We start from the raw sequence: 23,838 nt of genomic DNA, 5'->3' as shown, positions 1-23,838 counted from the left end.
TGCAAGATCTCAGTAATGGAGGCAAAACTTCAGGTCTGAAACATCAATCAACAAGCTCCAAACATGGCGGCACACCTCAAGGAAGAAATCGCCCAAAATTGGAGGTATAACCTCCCAAACACAAAATCACCTCTCTTCCAAAAATCGCCACCTCACAAAAAAAAATCGCCTGTCTGAAAAAATTGTAGCAAATTCACTCCAATGGCAGCCAATAAAAATTGCTATGGGCTGGGAATGAGGAAAAAATGGCAATGATATTAATCTTCAATCAAGTGTGTCACTTGGACACTTTGCCAAAAAACGCCAGCTGGAGGAAAAAATCGCCCTTGCATGAATACACTTGGCAAATATAATGATAAAATAATGCTGGGATCTCCTCCTTTAAACTTGCATTCACGCATTCACTAGCAACTTTCACCACACAAGCAATGTGGGATAAAAAACTTGTTCTTATACTTGCCTGGCAAAAATTGATTTGCTTCTAGAAAGTTAAAAACATTAAATGTTCATTGCAAATCATTAATTGTTTTTATTTTCATTTTAAATAATCGTTGCTGTTTACCAAAAACAATTAAATGAGGCTCATTTATTAAAATATCCTCAAGACCTACCATCTTTTTGGATGAAAATAAAATTAATTCTGCTAGGTCGAGTTTGCTTGAGTTTTGCCTCTTCATCAAGTGGGGTGGTGGAAAATGGGTTAAGGACAACTTTGAATCCTGGTGTAGAGCACAAAGGGGAAAGGATATTAACATTTTAATATTCTCCCAAATGATTTCTATATGATTGAATTTATGAGCAATGAGGAGAAATGGCAAGCTAAAAACAAAGGTCCATATATCTTGGATGGCATTGAAGTTCACATCATTAATTGGCAGCCCAATTTCAATCCCCGAACGCATGTATTACTGGACAGCAAGGTATGGATAAGATTCTACAACTGTCCTTCGGATTACTAACACATTGATGTCATTAAGGATATATGCAAAAACCTTGGCACCTTTGTATCGGTTGATGACATTTTGGAGGATAAATTATGGGGAAGCTTCCTCAGAATTTGCATTAGCACAGATCAAATCACCAAGATCCCTGGTGAAGTCAAAATTATTGGTGCTGGGAAGATCTGGATCCAAAAGATTGATAGAGAAGATCAGTTGCATATTTGTCCTAAATGCTTCTCCTTGGACCACACCGGCTTAAGTTGTGATGTTTCGACTACGATACAAAGAAGTTATTCCTGTCTGCAATTTCCTATTGAAGAAAAGCTGCAACCGGAACCCCCTATCTCCACTGATACCGGGGAAGATTTTTGCAACGAAACTCATGATCATGAGAATGTTCCATTGACGAAGGCAACTCCTTTGAATATTGCTCCTCCCTCCTCTGGTCAAAGCGAGAGCCAACAAGATCTTCTCATGCTTTTGGAAAAGACTAAAACCTTACAGGCGGATATTGAATCCAAATTAGCGGATTCGCTTCCATCCTCTCCTCTTGTGCCTAGGAATCAACTAGTAATTGAAGATTGCAATTTTCACACTCAGGGTATGAAGGGTAGTACTCCGGGGGAGATGCGAGGGAAGATTTGCTCCTCGATAGGTATTGAATTGGAAGATGGTGAAATTGAATCTTCCTCGGAGGGGGATGAAGACTTTGAACCTGACTCTGATCTTGTATTGGAGGCTACTTCAAAAGGTTTTGGGAAGTCGGATTCAACTATTGACAAACCAAATTTTAAGCCAAAAGGTGTGCGGGGGCGCAAACAAAAAAAGATTATGCTAGCAGTGGCTGGTGTTGCCAGTGGTCAAACCAAACTTAATTTAGGGAAGGGAAATGCCCTTCCCCAGAAGAAATGAAACTCTTATCTTGGAATGTCAGGGGCATCAATGCCCTTGACAAATGGCGCTTGATTAAGCGTCAGATTGATGACACCAAAGGAGATATCTGGCTACTACAAGAAACTAAATGGAGTAAGGCTGAGACTGATGTTAAAATGAGAGTTTGGAAACAGTGGAATGGTCTGTTTAGGCAATTGGATGGAGCCTCTGGTGGCTTGGGAATCATTTGGAATCCCATGAATGTTAGGATCTCTCTTGTTGGGGAAGATAAGCATTGGCAACATTGCCTGGTAACTATCCTTGGACGGAATGAGAATTTCAATCTTTTTAATGTGTACAGACCATCTTCTGCTGGTGATAAACATGCTCTTTGGGATCTCTTAACCATCAAACTTAACAGTATTACTGATGGCAGTTGTGTGGTGGCCGGGGACTTTAATGCGATCCTTTCCGACATTGAGAAAAGTGGGGGTATTCAGAGGACTGGTACGTCCTAGAAGGACTTTTTGGAATTTGTTGAGAAGAATCACCTACTAGACATCTCCCGCTTATCGGATCAGATCACTACCCTATCTGTCTGGAGGTCGCTATGGGACAAGGGGAGGGAGGTACTCCTTTCCGGTTTGAGAAAATGTGGTTCAGAGTGCCTGAGCTATATGATCTTATATTTGTTTGGTGGAACGGACCGGTTCTTGGGAACCATTCGAGATTATTCATACTCAATAAGAAGCTCAAGTAAATTAAGGTTAAGATCAAAGAATGGAATAAGAGCCAATTCAAGAATATTCATATGGAGAAATTAAGAATTAAGGTTGAGCTGGAAGAAATAACCAACTCTGTTATTACTTCAGGAATGAATGAGGATTTATTTATCAAAGAAAATACTCTCAAATCTGATCTAAATGAAATCCTTCGGTGTGAGGAAATCCATTGGTGTCAAAAATCAAGGGAGTTATGGCTAAAGGAAGGTGACAAAAACACCAAATTCTTCCACGGGTCGGCCATTGCTATTCGAAATAGAAACAAAATATCGGAGATTATGAGACCAGATGGAGTCACTGTCAGGAACTATGAGGTCATTGAGCAAGAAGCTGTAAGATTCTTTGATTCTTTATTCAATGGTGATCACCGGATCGATCGTGAAGCAAGAGCTAGAATTCTTAACTTAATCCCATCCATAATATTTGATAGTCAAAATACAACTCTCTTTACTCCTATTTCAATTGATGAAGTAAGGAAAATTACCTTCCAACTGAAACCTGATAAGACTCTTGGCTCCGATGGCTTCCCTGTTGCTTTTTTCCATCATTTTTGGGATATCATCGCTCGAGATCTAAATCTTGCAGTAGAAGAATCAAGAAAGAAAATGACTATGTTAGGTGCTATTAATCACACCTTTTTGACTCTAATCCCGAAAAAGAAAAACCCTCAACAAATGAGTGATTTTAGGCCCATTGCTTTATTCAACACGGTCTATAAGATTGTAACAAAGATCATAGCCAACAGATTGAAGCCCCTCCTTAAACACATCATATCAGATGAACAAAGTGGTTTGCCCTTGGAAGATCCATTGTGGAAGGCATTATCATTGCACATGAAATGCTTCACACGGCCAGGAAAACCAAGGATTCCTGTATGATTTTAAAACTGGATATTCTGAAAGCTTAGGATATGGTGGACAGGGGTTTCTTATTTGAAGTTCTTAATAAATTTGGCTTTTGCAAGGAATGTATCACATGGGTCATGAGTAGTCTATCCTCCCCCAAATTCTCTGTTTTGGTTAATGGCTCATCTCATGGCTTGTTTTCCTCGACAAGAGGAATTCGACAAGGTGATCCAATATCACCATTATTGTTTATCATAATGGTTGAAGCCTTAGGTCGATCAATAAGATCTCTTTAGCAAGATGAGCGTTGGATTGGAGTCAATGTGGCAACAGGGGTTGAAAAAATGACTCATTTGCAGTTTGCCGATGATACCATTCTGTTTGGTTCGGCTTGTAGGAGGGAGGCAAGAACAATTAAATCATGCCTCGATGACTACTGTTTTGCTTCCGGGCAGAAAATCAATTGGCACAAATTTGAAGTGTTCTTTGTCAACACTCTGATCAACTTGCAAGGTGTATTATCAAGGATTCTTAATCTCAGAGTTGCAAACTTCCCAAGGAAATTCCTTGGAACCCCACTCTTCATTGGCAGTAACAGAACTCACTATTGGAAGCATCTTATTGATAAGTGCAAGTCCAAGCTTGCAGTTTGGAAAGGCAAGTGGTTATCCTCTGCTGGGAAACTCACTATGATAAAATCGATCCTTTCTGCCCTACCGGTTTTTTCCATGGCTTGCCTGAGATTACCGATGGCAATTGAAGATGAATTGATCTCTCTAATGAGAAATTTCCTTTGGAATGGTTCGGATGACAAAGGGAAATTTCTTTTGGTAGCTTGGAAAAAGATCTGCCAACCAAAAAAGGCAGGGGGTGCTGGCATTCGCCAAATCTCGATTATGAATTTAGCTATGGGTGCAAAATTCGTTTGGGAAATTTGTAGTGGTGGGAAGCAAAAATGGGCAAGGCTTCTAAAACATAAATATCTGGACTCCCTAGAGCCAAAAAGGATTCTCACTATAAACAATCCCCCCAGAGGCTCGGCCATCTGGAATTTAATTGTGGATAGCAGGGAAATCATAAGTGATCAGGTCACCTGGGAGGTCAGGAATGGTAGGGATGCCTCCTTTTGGATTGACTCTTGGGCTGGTGAAGATGCCTTATGTCTCAATCCCTCACTGCAACCTATTATGGTAGAAACTTGTTGCCTTTGGGGGCACAATATCTGTGATTATGGTTATCCTATCCAAGAAAATGGTATTGCTAAGTGGAAATGGAACTCCTTGGATCCCTTGGACTTGAATTAGCATCAGAAAGACTTGTTTGCTGACATTCTCAGCAAAAGGATTATTTTCCCTTCCCTTGATAAGGATATTATTAGGTGGTGCGGTTCCTCTGATGGTAAATACAAAGTATGCTTTGGTTATAAATTGAAAGAAGCGGCTATAAACAAAAAAGAGTGGCCTGTTAATCTTTTTTGGCATCGACACCTCCTTCCCAAAGTAGGCTCTTTTGCCTGGTTGGCTTGTCAGAAAAAGATCCTAACTAAAGAAAGGCTCTATTCAATGGGTATCAATCGACCCAGCAGATGCATTTTATGTCTAGAGCATGAAGAGACTGCGGATCATCTACTTCTCCACTGCAAATTCTCTAGCCACTGTTGGTGGCATTTCATGGAAAAATTGAGAATCTTCGGCCCCTTCCCATCAGGGCTAGATAAGTGGTTTTCGCAATGGCCTAAACCGGTAGGAAAGGCTATTTTTGCTGATTTGCTTTATATCCTACCATCGCTTCTGATTTGGGAAATTTGGAAAGAAAGGAATCGTAGAATCTTCCAAGGTAAAGAGATGAGCTTAGTGTCTCTTTGTGGGAAAATTGAGAACCACTTGACTGAGCTCTTGAATGAGGTTGCTCAATACAAATCATTAAAGAAGAATTTGTACACGGACTGGGATTGGAAGATTAAGTTGGCTCTTCCAAATCTTCTCATTCCGCTGCTTTTTGGCTTGGGAACCCCAGTGGATCAAGTCAATCCAAGAGTGGGGGTGAAATGGGATGCACCAGAGTCTGGGTGGGGAGCAAGGTAAACTTCGATGGTGCTTCTGCAGGAAATCCGGGTCAAAGTGGTATTGGTTGTATTTTGAGGGATTCCGATGGTGGTGAAATGGGATGCACCAGAGTCTGGGTGGGGAGCAAGGTAAACTTCGATGGTGCTTCTGCAGGAAATCCGGGTCAAAGTGGTATTGGTTGTATTTTGAGGGATTCCGATGGTATCTGTATAAAAGAAATCTTTGAAAAGATTGGAGTTGCTACTAATAATGAAGCTAAATTCAGAGCAGCTTTAAGAGGTCTTCAGTTAGGGAAGGAGCTTGGGGTGCAGAGAATCCATCTGGAGGGAGACTCATTAAATGTGGTTAATGCGATCCGTTGTAATAACATCCCTAGTTGGCGCCTTAACCAGTGGCTTCAACCGATTCTGGTGTTGTTAGCCACCTTTGATTAATTTCGGGTTAACCACATCTATAGGGAGGGTAATGGAGAGGCTGACAAACTCTCTAAATTGGCGGTAGCTGTTGGTGACCCCCCTTGATCTTCCACCGGTGTTATGGCATTCTTATCCTGCCAAGCAATGATGTTTTCCGGTTGGGTTTGTTGGTAGTGGCTCCTACCGATTGTCTTCTCCTTCCAGATGATGGTTCTCTGTTGGGCCAGATGATGGTTCTATGTTGGGCCAGTTGGTGACGTAGTATTGCCTCCACCGGTTGACATGGTATCCTCACTATCTCATTGAGGGGGGTGCTCTTCGGTTGAGTCTCTTAACGGTTGTGCTCTTCTCTCTTCTTCCGATTGAGTTTCTCTCCGTATTAATCACCGGTTGTGATGCAAACCGATGTATTGCCTCCCCGGTTGCCGCTTTACTCCTTAACCTAATGGTCGTGGCTTTCGGTGGATAGATCGACCGATTGATTTGGTATCTTGTTAAGGTTTCTTCTTGTCACTGAGATGTGACACATTGCCGTCATCATTGATCTGTGCCGGTTTGGGCCTCGTGGCAATTGGATATAAGTGCACTTTAATTAATATCTAGTTACGACTAGCTCCTTTCAAGATTTGCTTATAATCACCTGATGGTTAAAGTCGGTCGACATTAAGTTGACGAGCTTTGGCTCAGATGTTGTTTGGACATTGGCATCTCACGCGTTTGTGTATTCAATTGGCATGAACCACTTGTCGGGTGTCATATTCTTTGGTTTTATGTCTTGCTATTTAACAATGGAATGCCCTCATTTTCCATCAAACAATTGCTTTCTTTTCTCGGTGACTTGCTATGGAGACCCCAATTCTCCTTGAAGCTACTTGTCGCCAGATGGCTTTCCTGGGCAAAATCACGGACAAACATCTGCAGGAGGTCCTTTTCTCTCGACATCCTCTTATTCTCCATAGCCATGAGAGAATTCTGGGAAAGGAATTCCTTATGGTTTATCACAGGTACAGAACCAATGTCGATATCCCGATGTTTTTCCTTGCAATGGTGATATATATGGGTACTAGCAAGCAGAGAGCAAAGCTGTTAACTCAAATGATGTTTAAACATCGCCTGTTGGGAGAAATTGATGCTGTATTGGACAATATTGATGCCAATTTGAGAATTCCGCTTCCCCAAAATTACTATATGTCCTCAGGCAATGGGGCGAAGGTGAGGAAGCTTGTGATTGTTAACTCTTTGGACTTTGATACTCTTCAAGCAACTTGGCCTGTCATTACTAGGAACATTGAATTTTTGCTTAAAGCGACTGGTATCCAAAATGGCTTCACGTCGGAATGGAGGGCAAAATTTCTTCGTGATGAAGAGCTTGCGGGTGCTGATGATTTTGGGATTTTGGAGAATGGAGATTTGGTGGCTGGTAATGACTGGGGGTTTGGGCTTGGTGAGGAGTGGTTCCCAAACGACTACCGACTCCCTAGGGAGAAGGTAGAATTGGCGGCTCACTTGAACTATGGCATTGAATTCCCTATTGTCCTGGATGCGGCTCATGCTCCGGTGGATGGTGTTTTTGAAGACTCCCTTTGACTCCGGTTGTCATTGTTCTCTCCGGTTTCTCTGATTTTGTTATTGTCTATTTTTGTTTTAAAGCCTTTGTTATTCTAAGAGGTTGGTATCTGATGTCTTGTACTCATCCAACCTTCATTGCTGGTTTTTCTTTGTTTAAAGAATAGAGCCAAGGTAGGGGGTTTTCTTCCTGGTTCTTTCCCCCTACCGCACTCATTGAATCAGGCCTTGTATTCTCTTTTTTTGATTAATACAAGGGTGCTGCCCCTTTGCAGCTATTTACTTATTAAAAAAAAAAATTTCAAAATTTAAATTAAATGGCCAATTGGGGAAAATCGATTTAGGTAGGGATTAAAAAATCCCATTTAAAATCATAAAAAAATGTCAAAATTGTCCCCTTAGGGGATCCCATTAGAATTCATCAACGTGCACAAAATTGGGTTCCAAGGGAAAATTGATCGTAGTCTGGAATGAAAATTCCACTTAAAACTTCGTCATTCAACACAAAAATGCACCTGGTGGAAAATTGACCCTAGTCTGAACATTCATCCGAACACAAAAATATTAAAATTACACTCAGTGGAAAATCGCATTGTGTCTGGAATGAATATCTGCACAAAAATCCTCAAAATCTTGTCACAAAAGGCCTGGTGGAAAATCGACCTAGGTGTGGAATCATCACAAACGTCATTCGCAACCTTATCCATACTCCTAGTGGAAAAACGAGGGTAGTCGGGACAAAATCCTAATACGTAGTCAAAATTATAGCATCCTGGGGAAAATCAACCCTAGTAGGGATTCTCAATGGTGGAAAAATGGGGCAAGTCTAGATTTCAGGGGAAATCCATGTCCAGTATGGATTTTGAGTGGGGGAAAATCATGGGTAGTTAGGAATATGAGGGTAACAACACCTCTAGTGTGGAATTTTAACCTTTTAACCCTTAGAATATGGATTTTCATCCGGAAAATGATGATTTTTCCACTCAAAATCACTTGGAAACTTCAAAACTCAATAAAACTCAATTGGACTTAGGCAAATTTGCCAAAATTTTGAGCAAAAAATAAGGAAACCTATCAGGATAAAGTGCAAAATCAATTGGAATAACTTCTTAGGAGCAATAAAACAACTCCAAAAGGTCTTAAAATACCTTAGCACTTTAAAATCACCAAGGTGGACGTTCAAAACATGTTAACGCTCAAAAGGTCTACACTTGGACAAAATTAGGATCATTTAAAATCTCAACTTTATGCGCTTGATCCTATAACTTCAAAAAAACCCTAAAGGACACTAGGCATGATCAAAACTCCAAGACTTGGGCACGTGAAACTCAAAATTGCCCACTAAGCTGCCAAAACCCTAAACTAACTAACGCGAGAAGCGGGAAAAGAGGGGGTTCTTGTTAGCAATGAACACTTCCACTTAAGTTGCTTTGATTAGCAATTGTTTTGACTTAATGATCGATCCCATGTATTAACTAATGCAGATTGGGTAATCAAGGACAATAATGGACATGCTAATAAATATTGATTAGATTTAACAATAACAAGCTTATTAATATTGAATAGCATTAATTGCTTAATTACAGAAATTGCTTAAGATAAGAAGTATGATTAATTCTGAATAATTGAATTACCAAATATGTAAGGCGATAGGCCATTCACATATTTGGTCTCAATCAGTCAGAAGGATTACTACTGGCGCTACATCATTAATGCTCCCTCTTAGCTAGGGAGGAATCCTTCTTAACCTTTACAAGTTGCAACACCTCATTGTGATGATTGACCACAATGGCTACATCCATATGTGGAAAGAAAATATATCATCTTACTGTGATGTCAACCATCATGGCTCCTTCATATATATCACTTCACGTGATATCAATCATTATGGCTTATCCATAGATATCACCTCACATAATATCAACCATTAAGGCATATCCATAGACATCACCTCACGTGACATCCACCATTATGGTTTATACATAGATATCTCCTCATGTAATATCCTCCATTATGTCATGTCCATAGATATCACTTCACGAGATATCAACCATTATGGCATATCCATAGATATCACTTCACATGATATCCACCATTATAGTGTATCCATAGATATTTCCTCCTGTAATATCCACCATTATGGCATGTCCACAGATATCGCCTCGCGAGATATCAACCATTATTGTGAGATCGTCACCTCACAATGATATTCACCATGGCTCATCTAGAGAATAAACACATAAGTACAAGAAAATCACCACGGATTCTCTCACGTGGTGATGTCATGGGGTCACACACATGACATCCACAATGAACCATATCAGGGGGTGGAGATAAGGGCTTTCACCTCAAGTTTCTCTCAAGGAGAAATACATTAACAAGAGTATATACATTAAACATCAATTCTCAATTAGAAGAATACATTAGTATAACATATAACTAAATCAATGATGTTGAGACTCAATTGCATCTATGGCTTCATTCTCCACCATACCAAGCTTACCTCGAAAGTACACAAACTTTATTCTGAAGAGAGGCTTGGTGAGAATGTCTGTCGTCTGCTCATTAGTACTAATATATCTTAACTGAATAGCATACCTTTTCACCATGTCTCTAACTTGATCTCCACATGCTTTGGCCTTTCATGAAAAACAAGGTTAGAGTGTCCATCACACTTGGTGTATTCCAAGCTCACCAAGTATTTATTTGTCCAGAAATATCATGACCTAGGAGTCAGTATAAAGACCTTCCACCCTACATACATACATACATAGGTCTCCATCCCATGGATCATAGTTCTTGACTGATCACTAGAGAAACCATCTTGACATGGTCCACTCCCTCTGAACCAATATGACCAAAATCCTCGGATATCAATCGAAGCACATCCTCTTAGCTGCTCCCTCTGTCACGGAAGCATCCCCTGCTCACATGGTACCAATCATGGAAGATATCTTGTCTCATCATTTGGTATGATCCTCATATAGTTGGAAGTGCTAGATCAAAGCCACCATGGATCTATTGTCATAAGATCGAGCCCTAGGTAGGAATATGACCATCCTGAGATTTAGAACAAAATCTCCTTGCAGTGTGCTCCCTCTCACTGGAAGAGCCTTCTTGTCTCATCTTGCTTCATAACCCTAGATGCTATCACCACCTGCACAAATGCCTCTATGGCTTTCACAAGTGAATTGCACTTCTGTAGGTAAATATTTGTTTTGGAAATGCAAAATCTTAGAATCTCCACTAAAGTCCTCTGCATATTCTTCTTGAATTTCAATCTCTTCATCACAAATAGAACTTCAAAACTCTATAACCTGAAAAACAACAAGCTGTGATTCTAAAGATGTCTTGTATGTAAGGGACAAGTTTCTCATAGTAAATTGAAGAAATTTAAAAAACAAGATATCCAAATGTAGCTTGTCGTAAGCGGACATCTGTTGACAATGTTGTTTCACAAATAACACGCATAATATATTGCATGAATTAATAACTACATATGAAATTCATGAACATTATTCAACCATAAAATTTATCTCTTTCAAATCAGGAAATGAATCCATCTGCATCCTTTTGTGGAAGAGTCTCACCAACATCCACAATGGAAGCTTGAGGTGTAGTCTTGGTTGGACATTTCATTGCATAGTGACCATATTTGTCACATCTAAAGCATTGGATTTCTGAAATATCCTTCCTTCTTTTGAAGTGTCCTTTCTTACCTTTCTTCTTTGAGGAGTGAGAGGCAAGAACATGAATATCTTCATTTGTAGAATTTTGATCAATGCCTCTTGTGACCAATTTTGACTCTTCTTGAATGCAGTCTATCTTCAATCGATTAAACTTAGGAAGTTTTGATCTTGCGCTTATCCCTTGAATAAATGACTCCCAAGATGAAGGGAGACCATTGAGTGCCAACATGGTTAACTCTTTGCCCTCTATAGTGTGTCCAATGGTAGAGAGTTGATCTCTCAATTCAGTAATCCTCATGAAGTATGAGGTGATGGATTCTTTTCTTTCGTCATTTTGATGTGGTGAAGTTGTTGTTTTAATGCAAGGGCTTGGCTAGTGTTGTTTATCTCATGCATCTCCTCTAATGCTTTGAACATGCCATATGCTGTCTCCAACTTGGAGATAATTGGCACGATGTGATCTTTCACCGAGTCAACCGACATCTTCATTGCTTTATGGTTCTTTCTCTTCCATTGAAGCTTCTCATCCTCTTCGATTGGTTCTGGTATGACTTTCTTCACGAACACGTCTACTTCATTTTCCCCTAAGACAAGCATAATTATAAACTTCCAAGATACGAAGTTTGATACTCCCTCAAGTCTGTCTTCAACTCTAATTCCATTCACCATCTTGACGTTGATAGAAGTAGTCGAACTTGAAGACAATAGTAGAAGATAACCCTGCCTCTAAAAATCTGATCTGATCTTTTCTTAGGCCTGCTCTGAAACCATGATGAATTTTGATCAGATTTAAAATGAACAGGCAATTTAAAATTTATTTGAACTTTGACCTCAGTCTGATATTAATAGATGCTATTTGATATCAATCAATCTGAGTATAGCTTTGTTTTATCACAGAATATTTTATGATCTGCTGTTGAATGTATTTGGCTTGTCACAAATGAATTCGACTGTAATATATAACTGTCAATCTGCAGTATATAACTATTGATCTGCTGTATATAACTATTGATCTGCTGTTGCATACACGAATATATAGATATATATTCGATCTCAGATTTTAATGCAACTACGGTTGCTTAATGTTCACGCACTCCAGAATACACCTTGTTTGATTGTATATTCTGTTCGGTATGATTCAGTCTGACAAAGTTGTTTGCACGATCTGCTATTCGATCTGAATTTTATACTCTGTATATACTCTCCGTTCTGTGATGTCCATCACCCTGATCAAACTGTTTGTTGACATTCATATAGTCGCCGAGGGGTGACTCTTTCCAAGAGTCGCCACCCTATCCGGAGGATAGCAACTTCCACTTAAGTTGCTTTGATTAGCAATCGTTTTGACTTAACGATCGATCGCATGTATTAACTAATGCAGATTGGGTAATCAAGGACAAAAATCGATATGTTAATAAATATTGATTAGATTTAACAATAACAAGCTTATTAATATTGAATAACATTAATTGCTTAATTATAGAAATTGGTTAAGATAAGAAGTATGATTAATTCTGAATATAATTGAATTACCAAATATATAAGGCCGATAGGCCATTCACATATTTGGTCTCAGTCAGTCAGAAGGATTACTACTGACGCTACATCATTAACATCACTGAGTCTATATTGAGCATGATCTGTTATATTGACATGGATAGGTTATGGTTGGATGAGGTATATGATGGCATCGACTCAATGATTGAGAAGATGAAAGTCATTATAAATGAAAAAGAGCAAGATCCCTAAGAAGCATTCTTCAAAGAACTACAACAAATCATGTTGGAGAGATGGAACAAAATGACCACTCCGTTGCATCTCCTTACTGGCACAAGTGTTGCCCCATATAGAGATCTCATAGTTGCTCAAGGGTACAAGGCAACCCTTCACAGTCTCTTTCACTGTGACATATGGTTTGCACTTGCAGTGAGGGTCTGGATTTATGAGTTTTGCAAGCACAAATGATTGTGATTTTGAAGCAATTTGGGACAAGCATAGGGTTGATGCTCATAGTTGGTGTTACTTCCATGGAGAATCATACCGGCACTTACAACCTATTGCCATCAAAATTTTATCGCTAGTAAGTTCTTAGATCATTTTTAAAGCTTGTTGTATTAATTACAAGTTGAAAGATCATTTTCTTAACAACTTGAAAGATATCAAACCAAAAACTTGCGAAGACTATCCATTATAGGTGAATTACTAGTATACAGTTGGTAACAAAATGACTCAAACTCAGATTGTATTGTATCTAACATTGAGTCCAAGATGTGATGAATTTGTTGAAGTGAATAGCACCCTGGAAAGAGACTTTGAATGCACAACTCGTCCTCAGAAGAAACAATATAAACTTGAGTCAGCACCAAGAGTGAACCTTGCTATTGCCAACTATTGATTTGGCACTCCTTATGAAGTCTCTATGCTTCATTGGTGTTGGATGACACACAACAAAGAAAACATTAATTGCTGTCCTCAGTCTTGCACCAATGCCAGTGATAATTGTGCCCTAGCTTCCTCTTGTCTTGAAGTCGCTTCCAAGCAGCAGTGCACTCGCAGTCCAATGATGGAAATGCACGGAATGGGGATGAGCTTCAGGCAAGGTTGTCGCCCTACCTGATCGTGATTCTCCAGGAGTTCCATCCCAGATAACTCCAAATGCACAGTATTCATCAAGAATATAAAACCTTTGACGATCTCTTCACATTTGCCACCCAAATATATATAGATTGCTCTTTAGGTTGGCCAAGATTAAACTGACCCAATAGCAAACTCCAAATCAGGTTGGCATAAACAGTTGAAACATTATTTAATGTCGGCTTTTTAAACAAATCATTTAATGATTTCATTTAATATTAATTTTATTTATTATTTGTTTAAAACACTAGTAGCTGACCTCTCTAGAAATTAGGGACATTACACAATTTAATTTCTGTCGCTTTTGAATTTGAATGAGCTATGAATGTACTACTATATTTCTTCATGTTGGCCTGAAATCCATTAGTTTATAGAATATAGTCAGCTGGTTACAGTTCACTCAGCATATTTTGGTCCTGTTTTGAATGTTCAATTGTTAATAAACCATAGCAAAATCACAAACTTGTAAACATAGTTAGATCCATTTTGAATGTTGAAATTCTTTGAGACTGAAATTCTTTGCTGATTGACTACACAAATTGGTTGTTGTTTGTTAATGAAAACTTCACACTCTTAGCCACACTTTTTGTTATGATAATGGTTTTAGTAATTTTAGGACTCTTGAAGCACATTTGATATCTCTTAAGTAACACTATTTTTGTTTGTTTTGAGTGCTAGAATCGTTTGAAATTGTCCATTTGATAAAACAAAGCGGATCATTTTTTGCCATTGTAGGTGCTTTAGAGGAAGAGTTTTGGCCACTACAACCATCAATGAAGAAATTCTGATACTAGTTGTACCAAGGTTCTTGATTCTAGTGCTAGCCAACAGCTTTTGAAACGTGTAACTCTTGAAAATTCTCTCTTGGCACTTGCAGAGGCATCCTATCCAAAATTCTATCGTTTTATGTCATTTACATTGTATTAAGCTTTAGATTTCAATGTGCTGGAAGATTTATTAATGGAAAGGATTGTTCTGACGTATGATATAGAATTAAGAGAATTTTTTTGTTAGTTTCAGATGGAGGCGGAGGTACATGGGTTAGCACAACTATGTTAGCTAGTCTGTTCCAAGTAGAGATGTTACTAGAGTTGGTGTTGTCATGTATCTCTTGCCAATTTACTGAGGTCTAACTGTTACATCCCCAAATTTGTCTAGGATTTGATTCCAATTCTGAATGGTTTTTACTTTTAACTTTCATGTTATAAAGGTAGAATTACTATGAATTTGGATCTCAATTTGGTTTCTAATATGTTTTAAAACTAGCATTGAAAGACATAGATTAAATTGTTTATTTTTGTGATGAATTTGAAAGACAAGAATGTTTCATTTTGGAATATGACTTTACGTATGAAAGTGGTCTAATCACATGTTTGATTGTCCAAGTGATATTCAAGGAGTTCGTCAGGATCATTCTACCAAAAGAATAGGGAGAGTATCATTCGACAGAGGGAAATGTGTTGATGCCATCTCGAGACCTTCATGCACACACTCAAGTTGCAATGTTCATGAGTAAGTGTCGCAATCATTTTATTGTTGGGTCAATTACGTTTTGTAAGTTGTCTTTGTTAAACCCCCTAGTGTTAGACCTTGTGTCGGTCTTTTGCTTTGCATTAAATCTTGCTTTCGTTATTGGGGGTAACCAAAGAGATCATATCATCCTTTCGACGAACTATTATATGTTCACATAAGTGTAAATACATTTATACATATGTTTAAATGTAAAGGAATACGTCTATAGATATATGTATATATATTTAATGTGACCTTATATTACGAACAAATAAACACACACACACACACACACACATATATATATACGTAAGAGAAATACGTAAATGTATTTATGTATTTATGAGTAAGTATATAATAATATAAATTATTGTTTTTCTAATATATCAAATTTGTTGTTTATAAGACATGTATATAAATTTGTATATACTTCAAAATATTTTAAAATGAAAAAGTAAACATTAATGAATCGATTTTATGGGCATATAAAGAGTCTTCATCATCACGTGGTGGGAGACTTGGTCAAACACCACGTGGTGGGGTGCTTTGGAAAAAGTCTTCAAACACCATGTAGTGGTGTGAGAAAATGCTAACCACCTTTTTGGTGGTAGTAAATGAGGGAGGAATGAGTACCACATAGAAGGTAGTGGTGAGGCAGCACACTCTACTCACATGGGAGTGGGTTTACATTAAGTGTGCCCTGAGTGGGGAGTATATCATGCGCACCCTACTCTCATGGAGTAAGGATAATTAAACTATTAAACCACCCCCACTTTTTAATAGCACCACAAGGTAGGTTATAGGGCGAGGGTATTTAAAATTACTTTGTTAAAGCCAATTTAATAATACTATGTGGAGGTTATTTAAATTGACACAGATATTATGGTTAGAATGTTTTTTTGAACTTTTCATGGGGAATGGATAAGCTTTACATAGCTTAATAATCTCTTCTCTTTCGCCTATATAAAGGGGTGTTTTGAGAGGGGAGGCACACACTTACTTGGTGCTTGGGGGAAATTGTAGGAAAGGAGAATTTGTTTTGCTTTGCAAGGGAAAGAAGCTAGTTTGGTGTTCTCTCTTTTGTAGTTAGGATAGAGAAGAGAGCTTTTTGCTTCCACCTTGTATACTTGAGAAGTTTGGGAGGGATATTGGAGGAGCTTGCTTTGTGAAGGAGTTAGAGGCTCGTGTCTTCTCTCGTCTCAAGTTTTTCGAAGCATTATCTAGGCATGTTCTCCATTCACTTGGAAGTCATTTTTCTTCATTTTAATTGATATTATAGATGCACATTTTGTATGCATAGGAAAGATGTCTTTTTATTGAAATACTTGTATGATAATATGGAAAAACTTGTTTGGGTTTAGATATTATTATGTTATTAGTATGAAAAGTAGCTTGATATGCATATGTAATCATGTTTGAGTTCCTTCTTAATGCATGTCTATATATCAGTGTTCGTTATTCTGTGAGGATTATAGAACATAAGAGTTGCTCTCTTTAGAAAGGAAATTATGGTCTAATTACTAGTTACAATATAATGTAAGATGTTACTCATTAGTCTAATTAAGAATATTTGGTCAAATGGGTTCTTGACAAAGATTAATGATTCCAAGTTTTCATGTTTGTATTTTATGTTGAAGTCTTAAATATATTTTTGAATGGACTAAGGGTGGTATCCCAGAACCTAGTTTACAGTAGCAAGGAGGGTGTCCAATTTAGTTAAGTGCTTAAACTCTATGTTCAATTTGAGATAGTTTTGATTTGACTAGAGAGTTGAAACTTTCTAAACCATAGGATGAGTGTAGTCTCCTAGTCGAGTAAGAGATGAGTGAACTTATGACTATTTTAAAATAAAAATTTAGCCAAAGTGTCGTATTCGTCATTGCATGTGACTAGTTAGTTCACAAGTGTCACCGGAACATAGATTATCCAGATTGGTCATACTTAGAAGATAGTCTAAAGTAGTACGTTGGAATGAGATATTGGCACACAACACTAGCATTTAGATGGCTCGACATAGGTCCCCTTGTCTATCCTCCTCGTGAAGGGTAGGGCCACTTCCAATAGGAAGTTATGCAGGAGACCGTTGGTTTGTGGTTGGAGGAGTAGTGCCCGGATGATGCTCTCCCTCCTACAGTTGACTAGACGAGGCTTGCGAGACAAATACAAGATTCCTAAGCAGGTAACTTTGGTAATCTTTGATTATGCTATATAATGTTTTAATTTTTCAATACAATGAAAAGAATTGATTACCTTTCCATAAAGTTTTAAGTGGATATATTTATGCAATCAATTTAATATGATTGTTTGAAGTAAAAGCAATTTTTTTTCCATGACTTACTACCTTTTTTGGTTTTTACCTTGTGAAAAGTAAATTGAGTTTATTTCTTTAGTGTTTAGATCTGTGGTTGTTACATGTGGTATCACAACATTGGGTTCAACTCATGGACCTATGAGCTCATTACAGAAAGCTAATGTTTGAATGTTCCTATACCAGAATGGTAAGGTTCAAGCATACCCCTAGAAAGTCAGTTGCGGGCAATGAGAGATTACTCGGGGTCAAGAAAAAGTGGGCAATTCTTATAAAAACCATAGAAGGAACCAACACCCAAGGAGATGAATGGTTGGATGATGAGGAAACTTTTAGCAAAGCCCTATCTCAAGTATGAGAACATTGGAAAGAGCTAAAAGAGGTGGCCTCAGTTGCTAAAAACCTAATTATACCCCTCTAGTGGTAATTGAGGAACCATCCTTCTCCTGATATGTACCTAGTGAGTGTAGTACCACCAAACCACAAGTCAAGCCTGTAGGTTTAGGGGAGCACCAACAACGTGTGCAACCATCCCTTGAGGTGATAGTGATTAGCTTAGATGAATTTGAGGGATATACCCGTCTTGACTATGACGAGTAGTTGTTTATGTCAATCTTACTATAAATAAGGATGTAATTTTCCAAGATGAAATATAATAAAGATATGGAATTTTTGCAAGTTATCTTCTAATGTTAGGCTTTATGTGAATCATGGAATCTTTAAACCTTTATACCTAGATAATTCGCTTGATCAGCTTTATCAATGGCATCTAGGTTTAAAAGAAGCCTATTATGTTGTGTACTCGGACTAACCTTGGGGGAAGTCAGGATGTATCAGACCACTCCAAAAATATCAATGATAAGCTTGAGCAGATCTTAGCAAGGATTAACCAGGCGACGTGATTGAGAGAATCGAAATCTTGGAGTAAAGAATAGAAGGTTGAGGACAGTCGGAAGGGGAAACTCCATGGAAGGAAGAGGAGTCTAAGCATGACCAGACTCACTAGAGTGGACAAAATAATAACCATTCTGATGAAAGTAACAAGAGGGATCAATTAGCCTAAGAGTTGTCAAGAGATATCAAAAAGGTGACCACACCTAATTTGATGGGCTAGTTAGCGGTGATGTAGAAAAAGATTGGCTCTTCGAGATTGAGAAGTACTTTGACATTAGGAATTACTCAAAAGTTGCCAAGGCAGCTTGGGGAGCATTTCAACTATCTTGAGAGGCGTCCACATCATGGATGAACAAGAAAGTGGAGTTAAGGACAAAACCCATGACTTTGACATGGGATCAATTCGTGGTTATCTTCCGTCAAAGATGGCTACCTCAGTTGTTTTTCAATGTGAAGCTAGCCGATTTTCAAAATTTGACCCAGAGAAATATTTCTGTGGTTGAATATTGGGAAAAGTTCACCCGTCTTCTAATGTATGTACCTCAATATCAGACGGAGGAAAGGCTGAAAGTTAGGAAATTCCTCATGGGTTTGAATACCCAGATTGGGGGACAGGTGGATGTCCTTAGGCCTACAACTATGGACCAAGTCTATGAGAAGGCCGTGAAACATGAACAACATCTCAAGTCCTTAGCTGCTCAACAGGAGAAGAGTCATAAGAAGTATAGCTGGTCTTAGTCAAATCAGTCCTTAAAGAAAAGGGAAATAAGCTGGAATTTAAGAAGGATGATAGGGATAAGAATGGGGGGAAGAAAGGGAACTTTAATGCCAAGTAGAACAAAGACAATGGGGGAAAGTCTGCTAAAAAACATGGGCCTCTAAGAGGGTGTTTCTCTTGCGGTGGTGATCACAATGCCAATCAATGCCCGAATAGGAACCAAGGTACTCAATCCTGGAAGAACTCACTACCAAGTCAACAAGCCACCTTCCAACAAAGAATTCACTCTGCTCTTGACAATTGTCAAGTGGAATTTCAGATCATTCCCATCGAGTGATCAGTCACACCTAGTCAAGTCATTGAGTTGTTAGTTGTATTTCTTGAATCACCTTCCTGTTCTATCTGACACCTTGGAGCTGAATTACTTTCACGTCTTGTTGCCCAAGATTATTTTAAGTGAGATGTTACAACAATGCAAGTTGTAGTGCCACTTGTACAGCTGCAGTAGTTGAATTTGAAACTTACATCAGAAAGCAACAAAGGCACTTGAAAGTGTTTCTGTGAGTTGGCCAAATGCCATTCTAGATGCTGGTGGGATAATTTTATTCTTCAAAGGTTTTTTTATAAGTTGATAAACAGTCATCATATGCATTGTGAGGATCAGCTGCCTCGGTGCTTTCAAATGTTTTGTGCCTTCAGTTACTAGTACTCTTTAAAAGTGCCTCTTACAATTCTTATGAAGCAGCTATGATCAGTAGTGAGCAGTGTTGTAGTATCTCTTAGTTCACCAATTGTTTTAGAGATAGATGATACATTGAGTGCTGATCTGATGGCAGGTGTGGTGCATTAGAATCTGTTTTGGAGTTTTAAGGTCCCACAGCCCACTAATGTAAAGAATCAGCAGCCAGGCTACTTGAAGCATTGCTTAACAATGTTAAAGTGCAAGACTTGAAAGTATCAAAATATGATATTGCTTCTCTGTCACAGTATCTTGTTGATCCATAGACCTAGGTCCAGCCTGCAGGATTATTGGCCACAATTGCTCTGGCATATATTTTCCGAAGTGATGGCCTTGTAAAAATGACTGCCATGCATTAGTTATACTGCTTGAGGAGAAGCCAAACGACGAAATCACAATGGTGGCAATATGTGTATTGCCAAATTTAGTTATATGCCTGGTAGGATAAATAGGTGTGATGTTGCAGAAGCATGTTGTAATCTGGTTGTGCAAGAGTTTCTTAGATCAAACAATTCTGAGATGGCTCAGGAAGCATTCCCAATCATACCCTTCGAGAATGTGTGCAGTGGGTTTATAAGGCTTTGACAAGTAATGTATGTCCAGTGAATGTTAATCTTTTCCTAATTCTAGATTATTAATATTACCAGTTATTGCTTTTGAGTAGTGGCGATTTCCTTTTTATTCAGCTGTTAAAAATGCATTGTATGATGTCATTATTGAGACATGCACCAGCTAGGACTTGAACCTAGGACCTTCCATACGCTGCTGGAGTGCTCTACCACTGACCATTGTTGGTCCGGGTGTGGCTTATTTCCAACACCAACACCCCCCCTTAAGCCACACCTCTCGTGTGCTTGGGGCTCCTAGCTTGGACCCGGCTCTGATACCATGTTGAGACATGGACCAGCTAGGACTCAAACCTAGGACCTTCCATACGCTGCTGGAGTGCTCTACCACTGAGCTACTGGCCCTTCTTGGACCAGTCCATCATTGGTCCGGGTGTGGCTTGTTTCCAACGCCAACAGTCATAGCATTTAAAAATGCATTTTATGATGGTTTTTGTGAGTTTTCTATTTTTACTTTCATTTGATGGATTGTCACAATGATTTATTGTATTTTTTGTTTTACTTTGCAGTTGCCTTTTATATCTAATTCTTTTCCTACTTGGGTCACATTTCTGTGCTGGTATTAATGTTGCTATGTTTTATTTTTCTGTAGGACTATAATCTTTTGCACCACTGCAAGATTATCCTCAATCTGTGTAATGCTGTGCTTTATGATTTTTTTTGTGTGGTAAATAAATCAGGTATACATGAGATTATAAAACTTTTAGCTAGAGAATTATTAACTGCTGGTTTGTCACACGTTTGCTTGTTGAATGGGAGCAGTAAATTTGCCTTGATATTTCATTATGAGCATTATCTTTTTTTTAATGGTTTGCAATTTTAATTTTAAACACAGATTTATTGCGTAAGGACATTTCTGTGCCAGCCAAATTTGTTAGCTGATAGGAGAGCATATATGCTGCTGTGTTGCAACATTTGGCTTCGTAATAAGGACATGGACTCACAGAGTGGCCCTGTCATAACTTTCTTATCTGGCGATGGTTTTATTGAAAACATTTATGAGAAACTAACAGCAAAATGATCCCAGGAAAAAGAAAATTCCAGAACCCTGTTACAGTTTTTCAGGACTGTATCCTAGACGACCTGTAGCAAACCTCTCAGGAAAAGTCAATTACATGGAAGCAAACATTGGAAAATATATTCCCTAATAAACATGAGCAGTTGCCTTCTCCTGCCGTCTCTTTCCTTATGCAGGCCTTTCATGCATATAATTTTTTTCTTTTTTGCATTTTAAGCTTAAGATTTGAAATTATTGATGTTTTCCTATTTCTAATGTTTCATCATCAGGGAACTCTAATGCATGTAAAATCAGACTTATAGCCCCCTAAGGGAATGTGTTTGTAGCCTGTACTTCCATTTTTGGAAGGACCTTTAAGTAGAGATTCACAGTCCTAATATCATTTCAATTCAAAATTATAAGGTTCCCTACACTGCAGTGCGTAAAGCTAGTTGTAAAATTGACAAAGTCAAAAGATTATTTGGTTAACAATTTAAACTGATTGTCACCTTTTATATTTAATGAACTATAAATGTGCCAGTATATTTTTTCATGATGGCCCTGAATTTAATAAGTTTAGAGAATGCGGTCAGCTCATAACATTTTATGATATTGAACATTGTTTTATTTGGTTGGTGAAAATGCATAGGTTGGAACTCAAAGCATTTCTTCAGAATGGAAACACACTTTTGCCTTGGCTTTTGATATGCCTCCCAAGGGTCAGACATTGCAAATATCTTGTATTACCAAGAAAACTTTTGGTAAAGTAAGTTGCTTATTTTTCTATTATATCAAAATTTGTGTCAACCTGGTTTTATTGAAGATAATCTGAAAGGATTTGTAGCTTTGCAGATTCTCACAGCTATATTTTATACTTTTAGGGTACTTGGCAGGAAGTAACAATAGCGCTATAGAATGCTTGGAAAAATCAATGGATAGTATATAGTCACTCCTAATGTCTAATTGTGACTGTATATCTCAAGCAATTGACATAAAATTTCAGTTGTTTAACAGGTGATGGCATGCATGAATATTGGCTAATTTGGTTTGTGAAAATGCAAAGTTGCAATTGACAACAATTCTACATAATGGAAGCAAAATATTGTGTTGGACTTTGATATGCCTCCCAAGGCTCAGAAATTGCAAATAAGCTCCATGACCAAGAATTCCTTTGGAAAAGTAAGCTGCCTATTATATTATAACAAGAATTTTGTCTGCTTGGCTTCATTGAAGACAATCTAGGAATATTTGATCTACCTAGCTTCTAATTGCAATATTTTATATTGTCATGGTTCTGCAGTATAACTATGTTTTATTGAAACTTTCTTGGTAAACATTTTAGCAAGCTGTCATCTTTGTTCCGAAAATGCAGCTGTCTATATGAAGCACCAATGCATTATGCAAATTGGCACTTGGTAATGGTCCTCAATAACAAAGCAAAATGAGTGTTAAAGGACTTTTATATTTTTTTGACATCGTCAAGTAAATTCAGCCTCTTTCATCCAACTATTAAGATGGGAATGCAGAGATGATTAGTGCTATTAGTCATTTTTTTTATTTTGATGAATGAGAATACCATATCCTTTATGGAATATAATACCAGAGGGCCAATTTTGTGAGTCCATGATATTGATCTTGGTTTCTTTGGCTAGTGAAAATGTACAGGTTGTAACTCAACATTTCTCTAGAACGAATATGAGGTTTTGTGTTGGTCTTTCATCTGCCTCTCAAGGGTTGGAAATTGCAAGTTTCTTGTAAAGACTAAGAACATCTTTGGGGAAGTAAGTTGCCTATTGTATTCTACTGAATTAAAACTAGTGCCAACTTGGTTTCATTGAAGATAATCTAAAAGTATTTGTTATTTCTAAGATTCCTACAAATATATTTTTTACTTTTAGGGGTACTTTGGACAATTAACAATTGATATAGATAAATTGTGATATTTGAAAAAATCAATGGACAATTTAAAGTTGTTCCTAATGCTAACTGTGATGGTACATCTCAGTTAGTTGAAATAAATTTTTAGTGGGCTAACATGTGATGGCATGAACATTGGTTTATTTGGTTGGTAAAAATGCAAAATTATTAATTCACAACATTTCTTCATAATGGAAGCAAAATATTGAATGGGCCAAGGCCTGAAAAAAAAAACTCGGGAAAAACTCGGCCACTACTCGGCAACTTAAAAAAATGCTTAAATTTAATTAGAAATGCATTTTTTTTTGCAAAATT

At 38.0% G+C, this 23,838-nt stretch overlaps 1 long non-coding RNA gene across 5 annotated transcripts in view; it reads left to right on the top strand.

Annotated features, from left to right (window-relative positions):
* The window catches only part of LOC131067615 (uncharacterized), a 65,089-nt gene extending 41,703 nt beyond the window's left edge, over positions 1-23,386 (top strand). For 4 of the 5 annotated variants that reach the window (XR_009372556.1, XR_009372557.1, XR_009111848.2 and 1 more), the window contains 2 exons: positions 22,256-22,372; positions 22,610-23,386. This is a non-coding gene — a long non-coding RNA (uncharacterized LOC131067615). The remainder of the gene's footprint in view (positions 1-22,255; positions 22,373-22,609) is intronic. The other variant, XR_009111851.2, reaches the window with a different exon arrangement.
* The last annotated feature ends 452 nt before the right edge of the window (positions 23,387-23,838 follow it).

The sequence above is a fragment of the Cryptomeria japonica genome, chromosome 5, assembly GCF_030272615.1.
Source record: "Cryptomeria japonica chromosome 5, Sugi_1.0, whole genome shotgun sequence".
In the NCBI taxonomy this organism is placed as follows: domain Eukaryota; kingdom Viridiplantae; phylum Streptophyta; class Pinopsida; order Cupressales; family Cupressaceae; genus Cryptomeria; species Cryptomeria japonica.
This window is presented reverse-complemented; position numbering and strand designations above follow the sequence as displayed.